The sequence below is a fragment of the Chiloscyllium punctatum genome, chromosome 42 (assembly GCF_047496795.1).
Source record: "Chiloscyllium punctatum isolate Juve2018m chromosome 42, sChiPun1.3, whole genome shotgun sequence".
Taxonomy (NCBI): Eukaryota; Metazoa; Chordata; class Chondrichthyes; order Orectolobiformes; family Hemiscylliidae; genus Chiloscyllium; species Chiloscyllium punctatum.
The window spans coordinates 9230622-9251056 of NC_092780.1; the positions used below are offsets into that span (position 1 = coordinate 9230622).

The following is a 20435-nucleotide window of genomic DNA, read 5'->3' on the forward strand; positions in this document are numbered from 1 at the left end:
AGAGTTCAGATGGACGGAAGATATTGCGCAGATGCACTCATAGAGTGCATCCGCGCTGACCGTATGTACGTGCAACGCTTTCATGCTCTCGTTTCGGGGCTGCAGTGCATGTTTTGCAACATCTCACGATGCACCACGGATCTTTGAGTCTTTGAGGTGTTCATCATAGAAGGAACCTTGCTGTGGTAGCAAAACACCCCTCCTTCAGTGTTTCCTGTGCAGGATGGGCAACGGCAGTTACTTGAAAAGCCGCTCCAGTGCAGGGAAGTTGCTTGTATAAAGGGGGCACCCAGATTTGAACTGGGGACCTCTTGATCTGCAGTCAAATGCTCTACCACTGAGCTATACCCCCAATGGAAAACTGCGGTGCATGTTTATACTTTCCACACACTACAGTGACAATTGTCGAAAACAACTCTTTTGTCTGTGCCTTTCAACAGTTTACGTGCAGCCCAGATGTTTTGTATGTGGAACCTAACTCCAAAATGACTGTCTGACTTCAATGGCATTTGCATCGGAAATGGAAATGGCTGAGTGGTAGAGTTCAGATGGACGGAAGATATTGCGCAGATGCACTCATCGAGTGCATCCGCGCTGACCGTATGTACGTGCAACGCTTTCATGCTCTCGTTTCGGGGCTGCAGTGCATGTTTTGCAACATCTCACGATGCAACACGGATCTTTGTGTCTTTGAGGTGTTCATCATAGAAGGAACCTTGCTGTGGTAGCAAAACACCCCTCCTTCAGTGTTTCCTGTGCAGGATGGGCAACGGCAGTTACTTGAAAAGCCGCTCCAGTGCCGGGAAGTTGCTTCTATGAAGGGGGCACCCAGATTTGAACTGGGGACCTCTTGATCTGCAGTAAAATGCTCTACCACTGAGCTATACCCCCAACAGAAAACTGCGGTGCATGTTTACACTTTCCACATACTACAGTGACAATTGTCTAAAACAACTCTCTTGTCTGCGCCTTTCAACAGTTTACGTGCAGCACAGATGTTTTGTATGTGGAACCTAACTCCAAAATGACTGTCTGACTTCAATGGCATTTGCATCGGAAATGGAAATGGCTGAGTGGTAGAGTCCAGATGGACGGAAGATATTGCTCCGATGACCTCGGCGCTGACCGTATGCACGTGCAATGCTTTCATGCTCTCGTTTCGGCGCTGCAGTGCATGTTTTGCAACATCTCACGATGCAACACGGATCTTCGTGTCTTTGAGGTGTTCATCAAAGAAGGAACCTTGATGTGGTAGCAAAACACCCCTCCTTCAGTGTTTCCTGTGCAGGATGGGCAACGGCAGTTACTTGAAAAGCCGCTCCAGTGCAGGGAAGTTGCTTGTATAAAGGGGGCACCCAGATTTGAACTGGGGACCTCTTGATCTGCAGTCAAATGCTCTACCACTGAGCTATACCCCCAACGGAAAACTGCGGTGCATGTTTACACTTTCCACATACTACAGTGACAATTGTCTGAAACAACTCTGTTGTCTGTGCCTTTCAACAGTTTACGTGCAGTACAGATGTTTTGTATGTGGAACCTAACTCCAAAATGACTGTCTGACTTCAATGGCATTTGCATAGGAAATGGAAATGGCTGAGTGGTAGAGTCCAGATGGACGGAAGATATTGCTCCGATGACCTCGGCGCTGACCGTATGCACGTGCAATGCTTTCATGCTCTCGTTTCGGCGCTGCAGTGCATGTTTTGCAACATCTCACGATGCAACACGGATCTTTGTGTCTTTGAGGTGTTCATCGTAGAAGGAACCTTGCTGTGGTAGCAAAACACCCCTCCTTCAGTGTTTCCTGTGCAGGATGGGCAACGGCAGTTACTTGAAAAGCCGCTCCAGTGCCGGGAAGTTGCTTCTATGAAGGGGGCACCCAGATTTGAACTGGGGACCTCTTGATCTGCAGTAAAATGCTCTACCACTGAGCTATACCCCCAACAGAAAACTGCGGTGCATGTTTACACTTTCCACATACTACAGTGACAATTGTCTAAAACAACTCTCTTGTCTGCGCCTTTCAACAGTTTACGTGCAGCACAGATGTTTTGTATGTGGAACCTAACTCCAAAATGACTGTCTGACTTCAATGGCATTTGCATCGGAAATGGAAATGGCTGAGTGGTAGAGTCCAGATGGACGGAAGATATTGCTCCGATGACCTCGGCGCTGACCGTATGCACGTGCAATGCTTTCATGCTCTCGTTTCGGCGCTGCAGTGCATGTTTTGCAACATCTCACGATGCAACACGGATCTTCGTGTCTTTGAGGTGTTCATCAAAGAAGGAACCTTGCTGTGGTAGCAAAACACCCCTCCTTCAGTGTTTCCTGTGCAGGATGGGCAACGGCAGTTACTTGAAAAGCCGCTCCAGTGCAGGGAAGTTGCTTGTATAAAGGGGGCACCCAGATTTGAACTGGGGACCTCGGGATCTGCAGTCAAATGCTCTACCACTGAGCTAGACTCCCACGAGAAAAGGGCGGTGCATGTTTACACTTTCCACATACTACAATGACAATTGTCTAAAACAACTCTCTTGTCTGCGCCTTTCATCAGTTTACGTGCAGCACAGATGTTTTGTATGTGGAACCTAACTCCAAAATGACTGTCTGACTTCAATGGCATTTGCATCGGAAATGGAAATGGCTGAGTGGTAGAGTTCAGATGGACGGAAGATATTGCGCAGATGCACTCATAGAGTGCATCCGCGCTGACCGTATGCACGTGCAACGCTTTCATGCTCTCGTTTCTGCGATGCAGTGCATGTTTTGCAACATCTCACGATGCAACACGGATCTTCGTGACTTTGAGGTGTTCATCGTAGAAGGAACCTTGCTGTGGTAGCAAAACACCCCTCCTTCAGTGTTTCCTGTGCAGGAGGGGCAACGGCAGTTACTTGAAAAGCCGCTCTAGTGCCGGGAAGTTGCTTGGAAAAGGGGGCACCCAGATTTGAACTGGGGACCTCTTGATCTGCAGTCAAATGCTCTACCACTGAGCTATACCCCCAACGGAAAACTGCGGTGCATGTTTATACTTTCCACACACTACAGTGACAATTGTCGAAAACAACTCTTTTGTCTGTGCCTTTCAACAGTTTACGTGCAGCACAGATGTTTTGTATGTGGAACCTAACTCCAAAATGACTGTCTGACTTCAATGGCATTTGCATCGGAACTGGAAATGGCTGAGTGGTAGAGTTCAGATGGACGGAAGATATTGCGCAGATGCACTCAGAGAGTGCATCCGCGCTGACCGTATGTACGTGCAACGCTTTCATGCTCTCGTTTCGGGGCTGCAGTGCATGTTTTGCAACATCTCACGATGCACCACGGATCTTTGAGTCTTTGAGGTGTTCATCATAGAAGGAACCTTGCTGTGGTAGCAAAACACCCCTCCTTCAGTGTTTCCTGTGCAGGATGGGCAACGGCAGTTACTTGAAAAGCCGCTCCAGTGCAGGGAAGTTGCTTGTATAAAGGGGGCACCCAGATTTGAACTGGGGACCTCTTGATCTGCAGTCAAATGCTCTACCACTGAGCTATACCCCCAATGGAAAACTGCGGTGCATGTTTATACTTTCCACACACTACAGTGACAATTGTCGAAAACAACTCTTTTGTCTGTGCCTTTCAACAGTTTACGTGCAGCCCAGATGTTTTGTATGTGGAACCTAACTCCAAAATGACTGTCTGACTTCAATGGCATTTGCATCGGAAATGGAAATGGCTGAGTGGTAGAGTTCAGATGGACGGAAGATATTGCGCAGATGCACTCATCGAGTGCATCCGCGCTGACCGTATGTACGTGCAACGCTTTCATGCTCTCGTTTCGGGGCTGCAGTGCATGTTTTGCAACATCTCACGATGCAACACGGATCTTTGTGTCTTTGAGGTGTTCATCATAGAAGGAACCTTGCTGTGGTAGCAAAACACCCCTCCTTCAGTGTTTCCTGTGCAGGATGGGCAACGGCAGTTACTTGAAAAGCCGCTCCAGTGCCGGGAAGTTGCTTCTATGAAGGGGGCACCCAGATTTGAACTGGGGACCTCTTGATCTGCAGTAAAATGCTCTACCACTGAGCTATACCCCCAACAGAAAACTGCGGTGCATGTTTACACTTTCCACATACTACAGTGACAATTGTCTAAAACAACTCTCTTGTCTGCGCCTTTCAACAGTTTACGTGCAGCACAGATGTTTTGTATGTGGAACCTAACTCCAAAATGACTGTCTGACTTCAATGGCATTTGCATCGGAAATGGAAATGGCTGAGTGGTAGAGTCCAGATGGACGGAAGATATTGCTCCGATGACCTCGGCGCTGACCGTCTGCACGTGCAATGCTTTCATGCTCTCGTTTCGGCGCTGCAGTGCATGTTTTGCAACATCTCACGATGCAACACGGATCTTCGTGTCTTTGAGGTGTTCATCAAAGAAGGAACCTTGATGTGGTAGCAAAACACCCCTCCTTCAGTGTTTCCTGTGCAGGATGGGCAACGGCAGTTACTTGAAAAGCCGCTCCAGTGCAGGGAAGTTGCTTGTATAAAGGGGGCACCCAGATTTGAACTGGGGACCTCTTGATCTGCAGTCAAATGCTCTACCACTGAGCTATACCCCCAACGGAAAACTGCGGTGCATGTTTACACTTTCCACATACTACAGTGACAATTGTCTGAAACAACTCTGTTGTCTGTGCCTTTCAACAGTTTACGTGCAGTACAGATGTTTTGTATGTGGAACCTAACTCCAAAATGACTGTCTGACTTCAATGGCATTTGCATAGGAAATGGAAATGGCTGAGTGGTAGAGTCCAGATGGACGGAAGATATTGCTCCGATGACCTCGGCGCTGACCGTATGCACGTGCAATGCTTTCATGCTCTCGTTTCGGCGCTGCAGTGCATGTTTTGCAACATCTCACGATGCAACACGGATCTTTGTGTCTTTGAGGTGTTCATCGTAGAAGGAACCTTGCTGTGGTAGCAAAACACCCCTCCTTCAGTGTTTCCTGTGCAGGATGGGCAACGGCAGTTACTTGAAAAGCCGCTCCAGTGCCGGGAAGTTGCTTCTATGAAGGGGGCACCCAGATTTGAACTGGGGACCTCTTGATCTGCAGTAAAATGCTCTACCACTGAGCTATACCCCCAACAGAAAACTGCGGTGCATGTTTACACTTTCCACATACTACAGTGACAATTGTCTAAAACAACTCTCTTGTCTGCGCCTTTCAACAGTTTACGTGCAGCACAGATGTTTTGTATGTGGAACCTAACTCCAAAATGACTGTCTGACTTCAATGGCATTTGCATCGGAAATGGAAATGGCTGAGTGGTAGAGTCCAGATGGACGGAAGATATTGCTCCGATGACCTCGGCGCTGACCGTATGCACGTGCAATGCTTTCATGCTCTCGTTTCGGCGCTGCAGTGCATGTTTTGCAACATCTCACGATGCAACACGGATCTTCGTGTCTTTGAGGTGTTCATCAAAGAAGGAACCTTGCTGTGGTAGCAAAACACCCCTCCTTCAGTGTTTCCTGTGCAGGATGGGCAACGGCAGTTACTTGAAAAGCCGCTCCAGTGCAGGGAAGTTGCTTGTATAAAGGGGGCACCCAGATTTGAACTGGGGACCTCTGGATCTGCCGTCAAATGCTCTACCACTGAGCTAGACTCCCACGAGAAAAGGGCGGTGCATGTTTACACTTTCCACATACTACAATGACAATTGTCTAAAACAACTCTCTTGTCTGCGCCTTTCATCAGTTTACGTGCAGCACAGATGTTTTGTATGTGGAACCTAACTCCAAAATGACTGTCTGACTTCAATGGCATTTGCATCGGAAATGGAAATGGCTGAGTGGTAGAGTCCGATGGACGGAAGATATTGCGCAGATGCACTCATAGAGTGCATCCGCGCTGACCGTATGCACGTGCAACGCTTTCATGCTCTCGTTTCTGCGATGCAGTGCATGTTTTGCAACATCTCACGATGCAACACGGATCTTCGTGACTTTGAGGTGTTCATCGTAGAAGGAACCTTGCTGTGGTAGCAAAACACCCCTCCTTCAGTGTTTCCTGTGCAGGAGGGGCAACGGCAGTTACTTGAAAAGCCGCTCCAGTGCCGGGAAGTTGCTTGGAAAAGGGGGCACCCAGATTTGAACTGGGGACCTCTTGATCTGCAGTCAAATGCTCTACCACTGAGCTATACCCCCAACGGAAAACTGCGGTGCATGTTTATACTTTCCACACACTACAGTGACAATTGTCGAAAACAACTCTTTTGTCTGTGCCTTTCAACAGTTTACGTGCAGCACAGATGTTTTGTATGTGGAACCTAACTCCAAAATGACTGTCTGACTTCAATGGCATTTGCATCGGAACTGGAAATGGCTGAGTGGTAGAGTTCAGATGGACGGAAGATATTGCGCAGATGCACTCATAGAGTGCATCCGCGCTGACCGTATGTACGTGCAACGCTTTCATGCTCTCGTTTCGGGGCTGCAGTGCATGTTTTGCAACATCTCACGATGCAACACGGATCTTCGTGTCTTTGAGGTGTTCATCGTAGAAGGAACCTTGCTGTGGTAGCAAAACACCCCTCCTTCAGTGTTTCCTGTGCAGGAGGAGCAACGGCAGTTACTTGAAAAGCCGCTCCAGTGCCGGGAAGTTGCTTGTATAAAGGGGGCTCCCCGATTTGAACTGGGGACCTCTTGATCTGCAGTCAAATGCTCGACCACTGAGCTATACCCCCACCGGGAAACTGCTGTGCATGTTTACACTTTCCACATATTACAGTGACAATTGTCTAAAACAACTCTCTTGTCTGTGCCTTACAACAGTTTACGTGCAGCACAGATGTTTTGTATGTGGAACCTAACTCCAAAATGACTGTCTGACTTCAATGGCATTTGCATCGGAAATGGAAATGGCTGAGTGGTAGAGTCCAGATGGACGGAAGATATTGCTCCGATGACCTCGGCGCTGACCGTATGCACGTGCAATGCTTTCATGCTCTCGTTTCGGCGCTGCAGTGCATGTTTTGCAACATCTCACGATGCAACACGGATCTTCGTGTCTTTGAGGTGTTCATCAAAGAAGGAACCTTGATGTGGTAGCAAAACACCCCTCCTTCAGTGTTTCCTGTGCAGGATGGGCAACGGCAGTTACTTGAAAAGCCGCTCCAGTGCAGGGAAGTTGCTTGTATAAAGGGGGCACCCAGATTTGAACTGGGGACCTCTTGATCTGCAGTCAAATGCTCTACCACTGAGCTATACCCCCAACGGAAAACTGCGGTGCATGTTTACACTTTCCACATACTACAGTGACAATTGTCTGAAACAACTCTGTTGTCTGTGCCTTTCAACAGTTTACGTGCAGTACAGATGTTTTGTATGTGGAACCTAACTCCAAAATGACTGTCTGACTTCAATGGCATTTGCATAGGAAATGGAAATGGCTGAGTGGTAGAGTCCAGATGGACGGAAGATATTGCTCCGATGACCTCGGCGCTGACCGTATGCACGTGCAATGCTTTCATGCTCTCGTTTCGGCGCTGCAGTGCATGTTTTGCAACATCTCACGATGCAACACGGATCTTTGTGTCTTTGAGGTGTTCATCGTAGAAGGAACCTTGCTGTGGTAGCAAAACACCCCTCCTTCAGTGTTTCCTGTGCAGGATGGGCAACGGCAGTTACTTGAAAAGCCGCTCCAGTGCCGGGAAGTTGCTTCTATGAAGGGGGCACCCAGATTTGAACTGGGGACCTCTTGATCTGCAGTAAAATGCTCTACCACTGAGCTATACCCCCAACAGAAAACTGCGGTGCATGTTTACACTTTCCACATACTACAGTGACAATTGTCTAAAACAACTCTCTTGTCTGCGCCTTTCAACAGTTTACGTGCAGCACAGATGTTTTGTATGTGGAACCTAACTCCAAAATGACTGTCTGACTTCAATGGCATTTGCATCGGAAATGGAAATGGCTGAGTGGTAGAGTCCAGATGGACGGAAGATATTGCTCCGATGACCTCGGCGCTGACCGTATGCACGTGCAATGCTTTCATGCTCTCGTTTCGGCGCTGCAGTGCATGTTTTGCAACATCTCACGATGCAACACGGATCTTCGTGTCTTTGAGGTGTTCATCAAAGAAGGAACCTTGCTGTGGTAGCAAAACACCCCTCCTTCAGTGTTTCCTGTGCAGGATGGGCAACGGCAGTTACTTGAAAAGCCGCTCCAGTGCAGGGAAGTTGCTTGTATAAAGGGGGCACCCAGATTTGAACTGGGGACCTCTGGATCTGCAGTCAAATGCTCTACCACTGAGCTAGACTCCCACGAGAAAAGGGCGGTGCATGTTTACACTTTCCACATACTACAATGACAATTGTCTAAAACAACTCTCTTGTCTGCGCCTTTCATCAGTTTACGTGCAGCACAGATGTTTTGTATGTGGAACCTAACTCCAAAATGACTGTCTGACTTCAATGGCATTTGCATCGGAAATGGAAATGGCTGAGTGGTAGAGTTCAGATGGACGGAAGATATTGCGCAGATGCACTCATAGAGTGCATCCGCGCTGACCGTATGCACGTGCAACGCTTTCATGCTCTCGTTTCTGCGATGCAGTGCATGTTTTGCAACATCTCACGATGCAACACGGATCTTCGTGACTTTGAGGTGTTCATCGTAGAAGGAACCTTGCTGTGGTAGCAAAACACCCCTCCTTCAGTGTTTCCTGTGCAGGAGGGGCAACGGCAGTTACTTGAAAAGCCGCTCCAGTGCCGGGAAGTTGCTTGGAAAAGGGGGCACCCAGATTTGAACTGGGGACCTCTTGATCTGCAGTCAAATGCTCTACCACTGAGCTATACCCCCAACGGAAAACTGCGGTGCATGTTTATACTTTCCACACACTACAGTGACAATTGTCGAAAACAACTCTTTTGTCTGTGCCTTTCAACAGTTTACGTGCAGCACAGATGTTTTGTATGTGGAACCTAACTCCAAAATGACTGTCTGACTTCAATGGCATTTGCATCGGAACTGGAAATGGCTGAGTGGTAGAGTTCAGATGGACGGAAGATATTGCGCAGATGCACTCATAGAGTGCATCCGCGCTGACCGTATGTACGTGCAACGCTTTCATGCTCTCGTTTCGGGGCTGCAGTGCATGTTTTGCAACATCTCACGATGCACCACGGATCTTTGAGTCTTTGAGGTGTTCATCATAGAAGGAACCTTGCTGTGGTAGCAAAACACCCCTCCTTCAGTGTTTCCTGTGCAGGATGGGCAACGGCAGTTACTTGAAAAGCCGCTCCAGTGCAGGGAAGTTGCTTGTATAAAGGGGGCACCCAGATTTGAACTGGGGACCTCTTGATCTGCAGTCAAATGCTCTACCACTGAGCTATACCCCCAATGGAAAACTGCGGTGCATGTTTATACTTTCCACACACTACAGTGACAATTGTCGAAAACAACTCTTTTGTCTGTGCCTTTCAACAGTTTACGTGCAGCCCAGATGTTTTGTATGTGGAACCTAACTCCAAAATGACTGTCTGACTTCAATGGCATTTGCATCGGAAATGGAAATGGCTGAGTGGTAGAGTTCAGATGGACGGAAGATATTGCGCAGATGCACTCATCGAGTGCATCCGCGCTGACCGTATGTACGTGCAACGCTTTCATGCTCTCGTTTCGGGGCTGCAGTGCATGTTTTGCAACATCTCACGATGCAACACGGATCTTTGTGTCTTTGAGGTGTTCATCATAGAAGGAACCTTGCTGTGGTAGCAAAACACCCCTCCTTCAGTGTTTCCTGTGCAGGATGGGCAACGGCAGTTACTTGAAAAGCCGCTCCAGTGCCGGGAAGTTGCTTCTATGAAGGGGGCACCCAGATTTGAACTGGGGACCTCTTGATCTGCAGTAAAATGCTCTACCACTGAGCTATACCCCCAACAGAAAACTGCGGTGCATGTTTACACTTTCCACATACTACAGTGACAATTGTCTAAAACAACTCTCTTGTCTGCGCCTTTCAACAGTTTACGTGCAGCACAGATGTTTTGTATGTGGAACCTAACTCCAAAATGACTGTCTGACTTCAATGGCATTTGCATCGGAAATGGAAATGGCTGAGTGGTAGAGTCCAGATGGACGGAAGATATTGCTCCGATGACCTCGGCGCTGACCGTATGCACGTGCAATGCTTTCATGCTCTCGTTTCGGCGCTGCAGTGCATGTTTTGCAACATCTCACGATGCAACACGGATCTTCGTGTCTTTGAGGTGTTCATCAAAGAAGGAACCTTGATGTGGTAGCAAAACACCCCTCCTTCAGTGTTTCCTGTGCAGGATGGGCAACGGCAGTTACTTGAAAAGCCGCTCCAGTGCAGGGAAGTTGCTTGTATAAAGGGGGCACCCAGATTTGAACTGGGGACCTCTTGATCTGCAGTCAAATGCTCTACCACTGAGCTATACCCCCAACGGAAGACTGCGGTGCATGTTTACACTTTCCACATACTACAGTGACAATTGTCTGAAACAACTCTGTTGTCTGTGCCTTTCAACAGTTTACGTGCAGTACAGATGTTTTGTATGTGGAACCTAACTCCAAAATGACTGTCTGACTTCAATGGCATTTGCATAGGAAATGGAAATGGCTGAGTGGTAGAGTCCAGATGGACGGAAGATATTGCTCCGATGACCTCGGCGCTGACCGTATGCACGTGCAATGCTTTCATGCTCTCGTTTCGGCGCTGCAGTGCATGTTTTGCAACATCTCACGATGCAACACGGATCTTTGTGTCTTTGAGGTGTTCATCGTAGAAGGAACCTTGCTGTGGTAGCAAAACACCCCTCCTTCAGTGTTTCCTGTGCAGGATGGGCAACGGCAGTTACTTGAAAAGCCGCTCCAGTGCCGGGAAGTTGCTTCTATGAAGGGGGCACCCAGATTTGAACTGGGGACCTCTTGATCTGCAGTAAAATGCTCTACCACTGAGCTATACCCCCAACAGAAAACTGCGGTGCATGTTTACACTTTCCACATACTACAGTGACAATTGTCTAAAACAACTCTCTTGTCTGCGCCTTTCAACAGTTTACGTGCAGCACAGATGTTTTGTATGTGGAACCTAACTCCAAAATGACTGTCTGACTTCAATGGCATTTGCATCGGAAATGGAAATGGCTGAGTGGTAGAGTCCAGATGGACGGAAGATATTGCTCCGATGACCTCGGCGCTGACCGTATGCACGTGCAATGCTTTCATGCTCTCGTTTCGGCGCTGCAGTGCATGTTTTGCAACATCTCACGATGCAACACGGATCTTCGTGTCTTTGAGGTGTTCATCAAAGAAGGAACCTTGCTGTGGTAGCAAAACACCCCTCCTTCAGTGTTTCCTGTGCAGGATGGGCAACGGCAGTTACTTGAAAAGCCGCTCCAGTGCAGGGAAGTTGCTTGTATAAAGGGGGCACCCAGATTTGAACTGGGGACCTCTGGATCTGCAGTCAAATGCTCTACCACTGAGCTAGACTCCCACGAGAAAAGGGCGGTGCATGTTTACACTTTCCACATACTACAATGACAATTGTCTAAAACAACTCTCTTGTCTGCGCCTTTCATCAGTTTACGTGCAGCACAGATGTTTTGTATGTGGAACCTAACTCCAAAATGACTGTCTGACTTCAATGGCATTTGCATCGGAAATGGAAATGGCTGAGTGGTAGAGTTCAGATGGACGGAAGATATTGCGCAGATGCACTCATAGAGTGCATCCGCGCTGACCGTATGCACGTGCAACGCTTTCATGCTCTCGTTTCTGCGATGCAGTGCATGTTTTGCAACATCTCACGATGCAACACGGATCTTCGTGACTTTGAGGTGTTCATCGTAGAAGGAACCTTGCTGTGGTAGCAAAACACCCCTCCTTCAGTGTTTCCTGTGCAGGAGGGGCAACGGCAGTTACTTGAAAAGCCGCTCCAGTGCCGGGAAGTTGCTTGGAAAAGGGGGCACCCAGATTTGAACTGGGGACCTCTTGATCTGCAGTCAAATGCTCTACCACTGAGCTATACCCCCAACGGAAAACTGCGGTGCATGTTTATACTTTCCACACACTACAGTGACAATTGTCGAAAACAACTCTTTTGTCTGTGCCTTTCAACAGTTTACGTGCAGCACAGATGTTTTGTATGTGGAACCTAACTCCAAAATGACTGTCTGACTTCAATGGCATTTGCATCGGAACTGGAAATGGCTGAGTGGTAGAGTTCAGATGGACGGAAGATATTGCGCAGATGCACTCATAGAGTGCATCCGCGCTGACCGTATGTACGTGCAACGCTTTCATGCTCTCGTTTCGGGGCTGCAGTGCATGTTTTGCAACATCTCACGATGCACCACGGATCTTTGAGTCTTTGAGGTGTTCATCATAGAAGGAACCTTGCTGTGGTAGCAAAACACCCCTCCTTCAGTGTTTCCTGTGCAGGATGGGCAACGGCAGTTACTTGAAAAGCCGCTCCAGTGCAGGGAAGTTGCTTGTATAAAGGGGGCACCCAGATTTGAACTGGGGACCTCTTGATCTGCAGTCAAATGCTCTACCACTGAGCTATACCCCCAATGGAAAACTGCGGTGCATGTTTATACTTTCCACACACTACAGTGACAATTGTCGAAAACAACTCTTTTGTCTGTGCCTTTCAACAGTTTACGTGCAGCACAGATGTTTTGTATGTGGAACCTAACTCCAAAATGACTGTCTGACTTCAATGGCATTTGCATCGGAAATGGAAATGGCTGAGTGGTAGAGTTCAGATGGACGGAAGATATTGCGCAGATGCACTCATCGAGTGCATCCGCGCTGACCATATGCACGTGCGATGCTTTCATGCTCTCGTTTCAGCGCTGCAGTGCATGTTTTGCAACATCTCACGATGCAACACGGATCTTCGTGTCTTTGAGGTGTTCATCGTAGAAGGAACCTTGCTGTGGTAGCAAAACACCCCTCCTTCAGTGTTTCCTGTGCAGGAGGAGCAACGGCAGTTACTTGAAAAGCCGCTCCAGTGCCGGGAAGTTGCTTGTATAAAGGGGGCTCCCCGATTTGAACTGGGGACCTCTTGATCTGCAGTCAAATGCTCGACCACTGAGCTATACCCCCACCGGGAAACTGCTGTGCATGTTTACACTTTCCACATATTACAGTGACAATTGTCTAAAACAACTCTCTTGTCTGTGCCTTACAACAGTTTACGTGCAGCACAGATGTTTTGTATGTGGAACCTAACTCCAAAATGACTGTCTGACTTCAATGGCATTTGCATCGGAAATGGAAATGGCTGAGTGGTAGAGTCCAGATGGACGGAAGATATTGCTCCGATGACCTCGGCGCTGACCGTATGCACGTGCAATGCTTTCATGCTCTCGTTTCGGCGCTGCAGTGCATGTTTTGCAACATCTCACGATGCAACACGGATCTTCGTGTCTTTGAGGTGTTCATCAAAGAAGGAACCTTGATGTGGTAGCAAAACACCCCTCCTTCAGTGTTTCCTGTGCAGGATGGGCAACGGCAGTTACTTGAAAAGCCGCTCCAGTGCAGGGAAGTTGCTTGTATAAAGGGGGCACCCAGATTTGAACTGGGGACCTCTTGATCTGCAGTCAAATGCTCTACCACTGAGCTATACCCCCAACGGAAAACTGCGGTGCATGTTTACACTTTCCACATACTACAGTGACAATTGTCTGAAACAACTCTGTTGTCTGTGCCTTTCAACAGTTTACGTGCAGTACAGATGTTTTGTATGTGGAACCTAACTCCAAAATGACTGTCTGACTTCAATGGCATTTGCATAGGAAATGGAAATGGCTGAGTGGTAGAGTCCAGATGGACGGAAGATATTGCTCCGATGACCTCGGCGCTGACCGTATGCACGTGCAATGCTTTCATGCTCTCGTTTCGGCGCTGCAGTGCATGTTTTGCAACATCTCACGATGCAACACGGATCTTTGTGTCTTTGAGGTGTTCATCGTAGAAGGAACCTTGCTGTGGTAGCAAAACACCCCTCCTTCAGTGTTTCCTGTGCAGGATGGGCAACGGCAGTTACTTGAAAAGCCGCTCCAGTGCCGGGAAGTTGCTTCTATGAAGGGGGCACCCAGATTTGAACTGGGGACCTCTTGATCTGCAGTAAAATGCTCTACCACTGAGCTATACCCCCAACAGAAAACTGCGGTGCATGTTTACACTTTCCACATACTACAGTGACAATTGTCTAAAACAACTCTCTTGTCTGCGCCTTTCAACAGTTTACGTGCAGCACAGATGTTTTGTATGTGGAACCTAACTCCAAAATGACTGTCTGACTTCAATGGCATTTGCATCGGAAATGGAAATGGCTGAGTGGTAGAGTCCAGATGGACGGAAGATATTGCTCCGATGACCTCGGCGCTGACCGTATGCACGTGCAATGCTTTCATGCTCTCGTTTCGGCGCTGCAGTGCATGTTTTGCAACATCTCACGATGCAACACGGATCTTCGTGTCTTTGAGGTGTTCATCAAAGAAGGAACCTTGCTGTGGTAGCAAAACACCCCTCCTTCAGTGTTTCCTGTGCAGGATGGGCAACGGCAGTTACTTGAAAAGCCGCTCCAGTGCAGGGAAGTTGCTTGTATAAAGGGGGCACCCAGATTTGAACTGGGGACCTCTGGATCTGCAGTCAAATGCTCTACCACTGAGCTAGACTCCCACGAGAAAAGGGCGGTGCATGTTTACACTTTCCACATACTACAATGACAATTGTCTAAAACAACTCTCTTGTCTGCGCCTTTCATCAGTTTACGTGCAGCACAGATGTTTTGTATGTGGAACCTAACTCCAAAATGACTGTCTGACTTCAATGGCATTTGCATCGGAAATGGAAATGGCTGAGTGGTAGAGTCCGATGGACGGAAGATATTGCGCAGATGCACTCATAGAGTGCATCCGCGCTGACCGTATGCACGTGCAACGCTTTCATGCTCTCGTTTCTGCGATGCAGTGCATGTTTTGCAACATCTCACGATGCAACACGGATCTTCGTGACTTTGAGGTGTTCATCGTAGAAGGAACCTTGCTGTGGTAGCAAAACACCCCTCCTTCAGTGTTTCCTGTGCAGGAGGGGCAACGGCAGTTACTTGAAAAGCCGCTCCAGTGCCGGGAAGTTGCTTGGAAAAGGGGGCACCCAGATTTGAACTGGGGACCTCTTGATCTGCAGTCAAATGCTCTACCACTGAGCTATACCCCCAACGGAAAACTGCGGTGCATGTTTATACTTTCCACACACTACAGTGACAATTGTCGAAAACAACTCTTTTGTCTGTGCCTTTCAACAGTTTACGTGCAGCACAGATGTTTTGTATGTGGAACCTAACTCCAAAATGACTGTCTGACTTCAATGGCATTTGCATCGGAACTGGAAATGGCTGAGTGGTAGAGTTCAGATGGACGGAAGATATTGCGCAGATGCACTCATAGAGTGCATCCGCGCTGACCGTATGTACGTGCAACGCTTTCATGCTCTCGTTTCGGGGCTGCAGTGCATGTTTTGCAACATCTCACGATGCAACACGGATCTTCGTGTCGTTGAGGTGTTCATCGTAGAAGGAACCTTGCTGTGGTAGCAAAACACCCCTCCTTCAGTGTTTCCTGTGCAGGAGGAGCAACGGCAGTTACTTGAAAAGCCGCTCCAGTGCCGGGAAGTTGCTTGTATAAAGGGGGCTCCCCGATTTGAACTGGGGACCTCTTGATCTGCAGTCAAATGCTCGACCACTGAGCTATACCCCCACCGGGAAACTGCTGTGCATGTTTACACTTTCCACATATTACAGTGACAATTGTCTAAAACAACTCTCTTGTCTGTGCCTTACAACAGTTTACGTGCAGCACAGATGTTTTGTATGTGGAACCTAACTCCAAAATGACTGTCTGACTTCAATGGCATTTGCATCGGAAATGGAAATGGCTGAGTGGTAGAGTCCAGATGGACGGAAGATATTGCTCCGATGACCTCGGCGCTGACCGTATGCACGTGCAATGCTTTCATGCTCTCGTTTCGGCGCTGCAGTGCATGTTTTGCAACATCTCACGATGCAACACGGATCTTCGTGTCTTTGAGGTGTTCATCAAAGAAGGAACCTTGATGTGGTAGCAAAACACCCCTCCTTCAGTGTTTCCTGTGCAGGATGGGCAACGGCAGTTACTTGAAAAGCCGCTCCAGTGCAGGGAAGTTGCTTGTATAAAGGGGGCACCCAGATTTGAACTGGGGACCTCTTGATCTGCAGTCAAATGCTCTACCACTGAGCTATACCCCCAACGGAAAACTGCGGTGCATGTTTACACTTTCCACATACTACAGTGACAATTGTCTGAAACAACTCTGTTGTCTGTGCCTTTCAACAGTTTACGTGCAGTACAGATGTTTTGTATGTGGAACCTAACTCCAAAATGACTGTCTGACTTCAATGGCATTTGCATAGGAAATGGAAATGGCTGAGTGGTAGAGTCCAGATGGACGGAAGATATTGCTCCGATGACCTCGGCGCTGACCGTATGCACGTGCAATGCTTTCATGCTCTCGTTTCGGCGCTGCAGTGCATGTTTTGCAACATCTCACGATGCAACACGGATCTTTGTGTCTTTGAGGTGTTCATCGTAGAAGGAACCTTGCTGTGGTAGCAAAACACCCCTCCTTCAGTGTTTCCTGTGCAGGATGGGCAACGGCAGTTACTTGAAAAGCCGCTCCAGTGCCGGGAAGTTGCTTCTATGAAGGGGGCACCCAGATTTGAACTGGGGACCTCTTGATCTGCAGTAAAATGCTCTACCACTGAGCTATACCCCCAACAGAAAACTGCGGTGCATGTTTACACTTTCCACATACTACAGTGACAATTGTCTAAAACAACTCTCTTGTCTGCGCCTTTCAACAGTTTACGTGCAGCACAGATGTTTTGTATGTGGAACCTAACTCCAAAATGACTGTCTGACTTCAATGGCATTTGCATCGGAAATGGAAATGGCTGAGTGGTAGAGTCCAGATGGACGGAAGATATTGCTCCGATGACCTCGGCGCTGACCGTATGCACGTGCAATGCTTTCATGCTCTCGTTTCGGCGCTGCAGTGCATGTTTTGCAACATCTCACGATGCAACACGGATCTTCGTGTCTTTGAGGTGTTCATCAAAGAAGGAACCTTGCTGTGGTAGCAAAACACCCCTCCTTCAGTGTTTCCTGTGCAGGATGGGCAACGGCAGTTACTTGAAAAGCCGCTCCAGTGCAGGGAAGTTGCTTGTATAAAGGGGGCACCCAGATTTGAACTGGGGACCTCTGGATCTGCAGTCAAATGCTCTACCACTGAGCTAGACTCCCACGAGAAAAGGGCGGTGCATGTTTACACTTTCCACATACTACAATGACAATTGTCTAAAACAACTCTCTTGTCTGCGCCTTTCATCAGTTTACGTGCAGCACAGATGTTTTGTATGTGGAACCTAACTCCAAAATGACTGTCTGACTTCAATGGCATTTGCATCGGAAATGGAAATGGCTGAGTGGTAGAGTTCAGATGGACGGAAGATATTGCGCAGATGCACTCATAGAGTGCATCCGCGCTGACCGTATGCACGTGCAACGCTTTCATGCTCTCGTTTCTGCGATGCAGTGCATGTTTTGCAACATCTCACGATGCAACACGGATCTTCGTGACTTTGAGGTGTTCATCGTAGAAGGAACCTTGCTGTGGTAGCAAAACACCCCTCCTTCAGTGTTTCCTGTGCAGGAGGGGCAACGGCAGTTACTTGAAAAGCCGCTCCAGTGCCGGGAAGTTGCTTGGAAAAGGGGGCACCCAGATTTGAACTGGGGACCTCTTGATCTGCAGTCAAATGCTCTACCACTGAGCTATACCCCCAACGGAAAACTGCGGTGCATGTTTATACTTTCCACACACTACAGTGACAATTGTCGAAAACAACTCTTTTGTCTGTGCCTTTCAACAGTTTACGTGCAGCACAGATGTTTTGTATGTGGAACCTAACTCCAAAATGACTGTCTGACTTCAATGGCATTTGCATCGGAACTGGAAATGGCTGAGTGGTAGAGTTCAGATGGACGGAAGATATTGCGCAGATGCACTCATAGAGTGCATCCGCGCTGACCGTATGTACGTGCAACGCTTTCATGCTCTCGTTTCGGGGCTGCAGTGCATGTTTTGCAACATCTCACGATGCACCACGGATCTTTGAGTCTTTGAGGTGTTCATCATAGAAGGAACCTTGCTGTGGTAGCAAAACACCCCTCCTTCAGTGTTTCCTGTGCAGGATGGGCAACGGCAGTTACTTGAAAAGCCGCTCCAGTGCAGGGAAGTTGCTTGTATAAAGGGGGCACCCAGATTTGAACTGGGGACCTCTTGATCTGCAGTCAAATGCTCTACCACTGAGCTATACCCCCAATGGAAAACTGCGGTGCATGTTTATACTTTCCACACACTACAGTGACAATTGTCGAAAACAACTCTTTTGTCTGTGCCTTTCAACAGTTTACGTGCAGCCCAGATGTTTTGTATGTGGAACCTAACTCCAAAATGACTGTCTGACTTCAATGGCATTTGCATCGGAAATGGAAATGGCTGAGTGGTAGAGTTCAGATGGACGGAAGATATTGCGCAGATGCACTCATCGAGTGCATCCGCGCTGACCGTATGTACGTGCAACGCTTTCATGCTCTCGTTTCGGGGCTGCAGTGCATGTTTTGCAACATCTCACGATGCAACACGGATCTTTGTGTCTTTGAGGTGTTCATCATAGAAGGAACCTTGCTGTGGTAGCAAAACACCCCTCCTTCAGTGTTTCCTGTGCAGGATGGGCAACGGCAGTTACTTGAAAAGCCGCTCCAGTGCCGGGAAGTTGCTTCTATGAAGGGGGCACCCAGATTTGAACTGGGGACCTCTTGATCTGCAGTAAAATGCTCTACCACTGAGCTATACCCCCAACAGAAAACTGCGGTGCATGTTTACACTTTCCACATACTACAGTGACAATTGTCTAAAACAACTCTCTTGTCTGCGCCTTTCAACAGTTTACGTGCAGCACAGATGTTTTGTATGTGGAACCTAACTCCAAAATGACTGTCTGACTTCAATGGCATTTGCATCGGAAATGGAAATGGCTGAGTGGTAGAGTCCAGATGGACGGAAGATATTGCTCCGATGACCTCGGCGCTGACCGTATGCACGTGCAATGCTTTCATGCTCTCGTTTCGGCGCTGCAGTGCATGTTTTGCAACATCTCACGATGCAACACGGATCTTCGTGTCTTTGAGGTGTTCATCAAAGAAGGAACCTTGATGTGGTAGCAAAACACCCCTCCTTCAGTGTTTCCTGTGCAGGATGGGCAACGGCAGTTACTTGAAAAGCCGCTCCAGTGCAGGGAAGTTGCTTGTATAAAGGGGGCACCCAGATTTGAACTGGGGACCTCTTGATCTGCAGTCAAATGCTCTACCACTGAGCTATACCCCCAACGGAAGACTGCGGTGCATGTTTACACTTTCCACATACTACAGTGACAATTGTCTGAAACAACTCTGTTGTCTGTGCCTTTCAACAGTTTACGTGCAGTACAGATGTTTTGTATGTGGAACCTAACTCCAAAATGACTGTCTGACTTCAATGGCATTTGCATAGGAAATGGAAATGGCTGAGTGGTAGAGTCCAGATGGACGGAAGATATTGCTCCGATGACCTCGGCGCTGACCGTATGCACGTGCAATGCTTTCATGCTCTCGTTTCGGCGCTGCAGTGCATGTTTTGCAACATCTCACGATGCAACACGGATCTTTGTGTCTTTGAGGTGTTCATCGTAGAAGGAACCTTGCTGTGGTAGCAAAACACCCCTCCTTCAGTGTTTCCTGTGCAGGATGGGCAACGGCAGTTACTTGAAAAGCCGCTCCAGTGCCGGGAAGTTGCTTCTATGAAGGGGGCACCCAGATTTGAACTGGGGACCTCTTGATCTGCAGTAAAATGCTCTACCACTGAGCTATACCCCCAACAGAAAACTGCGGTGCATGTTTACACTTTCCACATACTACAGTGACAATTGTCTAAAACAACTCTCTTGTCTGCGCCTTTCAACAGTTTACGTGCAGCACAGATGTTTTGTATGTGGAACCTAACTCCAAAATGACTGTCTGACTTCAATGGCATTTGCATCGGAAATGGAAATGGCTGAGTGGTAGAGTCCAGATGGACGGAAGATATTGCTCCGATGACCTCGGCGCTGACCGTATGCACGTGCAATGCTTTCATGCTCTCGTTTCGGCGCTGCAGTGCATGTTTTGCAACATCTCACGATGCAACACGGATCTTCGTGTCTTTGAGGTGTTCATCAAAGAAGGAACCTTGCTGTGGTAGCAAAACACCCCTCCTTCAGTGTTT

The 20435-nt window shown here is 48.1% G+C and overlaps 18 non-coding genes across 18 annotated transcripts; all 18 read right to left on the minus strand.

Moving 5' to 3' along the window:
* Window positions 1–280: 280 nt before the first annotated feature.
* trnac-gca (transfer RNA cysteine (anticodon GCA)) lies at window positions 281–352 on the minus strand. The gene has a single exon. It is a non-coding gene; the product is annotated as a tRNA-Cys (tRNA).
* Window positions 353–1346: 994 nt separating this feature from the next.
* Window positions 1347–1418, minus strand: trnac-gca (transfer RNA cysteine (anticodon GCA)). The gene has a single exon. It is a non-coding gene; the product is annotated as a tRNA-Cys (tRNA).
* A 1520-nt stretch (window positions 1419–2938) lies between these two features.
* On the minus strand, window positions 2939–3010 carry trnac-gca (transfer RNA cysteine (anticodon GCA)). The gene has a single exon. It is a non-coding gene; the product is annotated as a tRNA-Cys (tRNA).
* Window positions 3011–3477: 467 nt separating this feature from the next.
* Window positions 3478–3549, minus strand: trnac-gca (transfer RNA cysteine (anticodon GCA)). The gene has a single exon. It is a non-coding gene; the product is annotated as a tRNA-Cys (tRNA).
* A 994-nt stretch (window positions 3550–4543) lies between these two features.
* Window positions 4544–4615, minus strand: trnac-gca (transfer RNA cysteine (anticodon GCA)). The gene has a single exon. It is a non-coding gene; the product is annotated as a tRNA-Cys (tRNA).
* A 1519-nt stretch (window positions 4616–6134) lies between these two features.
* trnac-gca (transfer RNA cysteine (anticodon GCA)) lies at window positions 6135–6206 on the minus strand. Its single transcript has one exon. It is a non-coding gene; the product is annotated as a tRNA-Cys (tRNA).
* Window positions 6207–7200: 994 nt separating this feature from the next.
* Window positions 7201–7272, minus strand: trnac-gca (transfer RNA cysteine (anticodon GCA)). Its single transcript has one exon. It is a non-coding gene; the product is annotated as a tRNA-Cys (tRNA).
* Window positions 7273–8792: 1520 nt separating this feature from the next.
* On the minus strand, window positions 8793–8864 carry trnac-gca (transfer RNA cysteine (anticodon GCA)). Its single transcript has one exon. It is a non-coding gene; the product is annotated as a tRNA-Cys (tRNA).
* Window positions 8865–9331: 467 nt separating this feature from the next.
* trnac-gca (transfer RNA cysteine (anticodon GCA)) lies at window positions 9332–9403 on the minus strand. Its single transcript has one exon. It is a non-coding gene; the product is annotated as a tRNA-Cys (tRNA).
* Window positions 9404–10397: 994 nt separating this feature from the next.
* Window positions 10398–10469, minus strand: trnac-gca (transfer RNA cysteine (anticodon GCA)). The gene has a single exon. It is a non-coding gene; the product is annotated as a tRNA-Cys (tRNA).
* A 1520-nt stretch (window positions 10470–11989) lies between these two features.
* On the minus strand, window positions 11990–12061 carry trnac-gca (transfer RNA cysteine (anticodon GCA)). The gene has a single exon. It is a non-coding gene; the product is annotated as a tRNA-Cys (tRNA).
* A 467-nt stretch (window positions 12062–12528) lies between these two features.
* On the minus strand, window positions 12529–12600 carry trnac-gca (transfer RNA cysteine (anticodon GCA)). The gene has a single exon. It is a non-coding gene; the product is annotated as a tRNA-Cys (tRNA).
* A 994-nt stretch (window positions 12601–13594) lies between these two features.
* trnac-gca (transfer RNA cysteine (anticodon GCA)) lies at window positions 13595–13666 on the minus strand. The gene has a single exon. It is a non-coding gene; the product is annotated as a tRNA-Cys (tRNA).
* Window positions 13667–15185: 1519 nt separating this feature from the next.
* On the minus strand, window positions 15186–15257 carry trnac-gca (transfer RNA cysteine (anticodon GCA)). The gene has a single exon. It is a non-coding gene; the product is annotated as a tRNA-Cys (tRNA).
* Window positions 15258–16251: 994 nt separating this feature from the next.
* trnac-gca (transfer RNA cysteine (anticodon GCA)) lies at window positions 16252–16323 on the minus strand. The gene has a single exon. It is a non-coding gene; the product is annotated as a tRNA-Cys (tRNA).
* A 1520-nt stretch (window positions 16324–17843) lies between these two features.
* trnac-gca (transfer RNA cysteine (anticodon GCA)) lies at window positions 17844–17915 on the minus strand. Its single transcript has one exon. It is a non-coding gene; the product is annotated as a tRNA-Cys (tRNA).
* Window positions 17916–18382: 467 nt separating this feature from the next.
* Window positions 18383–18454, minus strand: trnac-gca (transfer RNA cysteine (anticodon GCA)). The gene has a single exon. It is a non-coding gene; the product is annotated as a tRNA-Cys (tRNA).
* Window positions 18455–19448: 994 nt separating this feature from the next.
* Window positions 19449–19520, minus strand: trnac-gca (transfer RNA cysteine (anticodon GCA)). Its single transcript has one exon. It is a non-coding gene; the product is annotated as a tRNA-Cys (tRNA).
* Window positions 19521–20435: the final 915 nt, after the last annotated feature.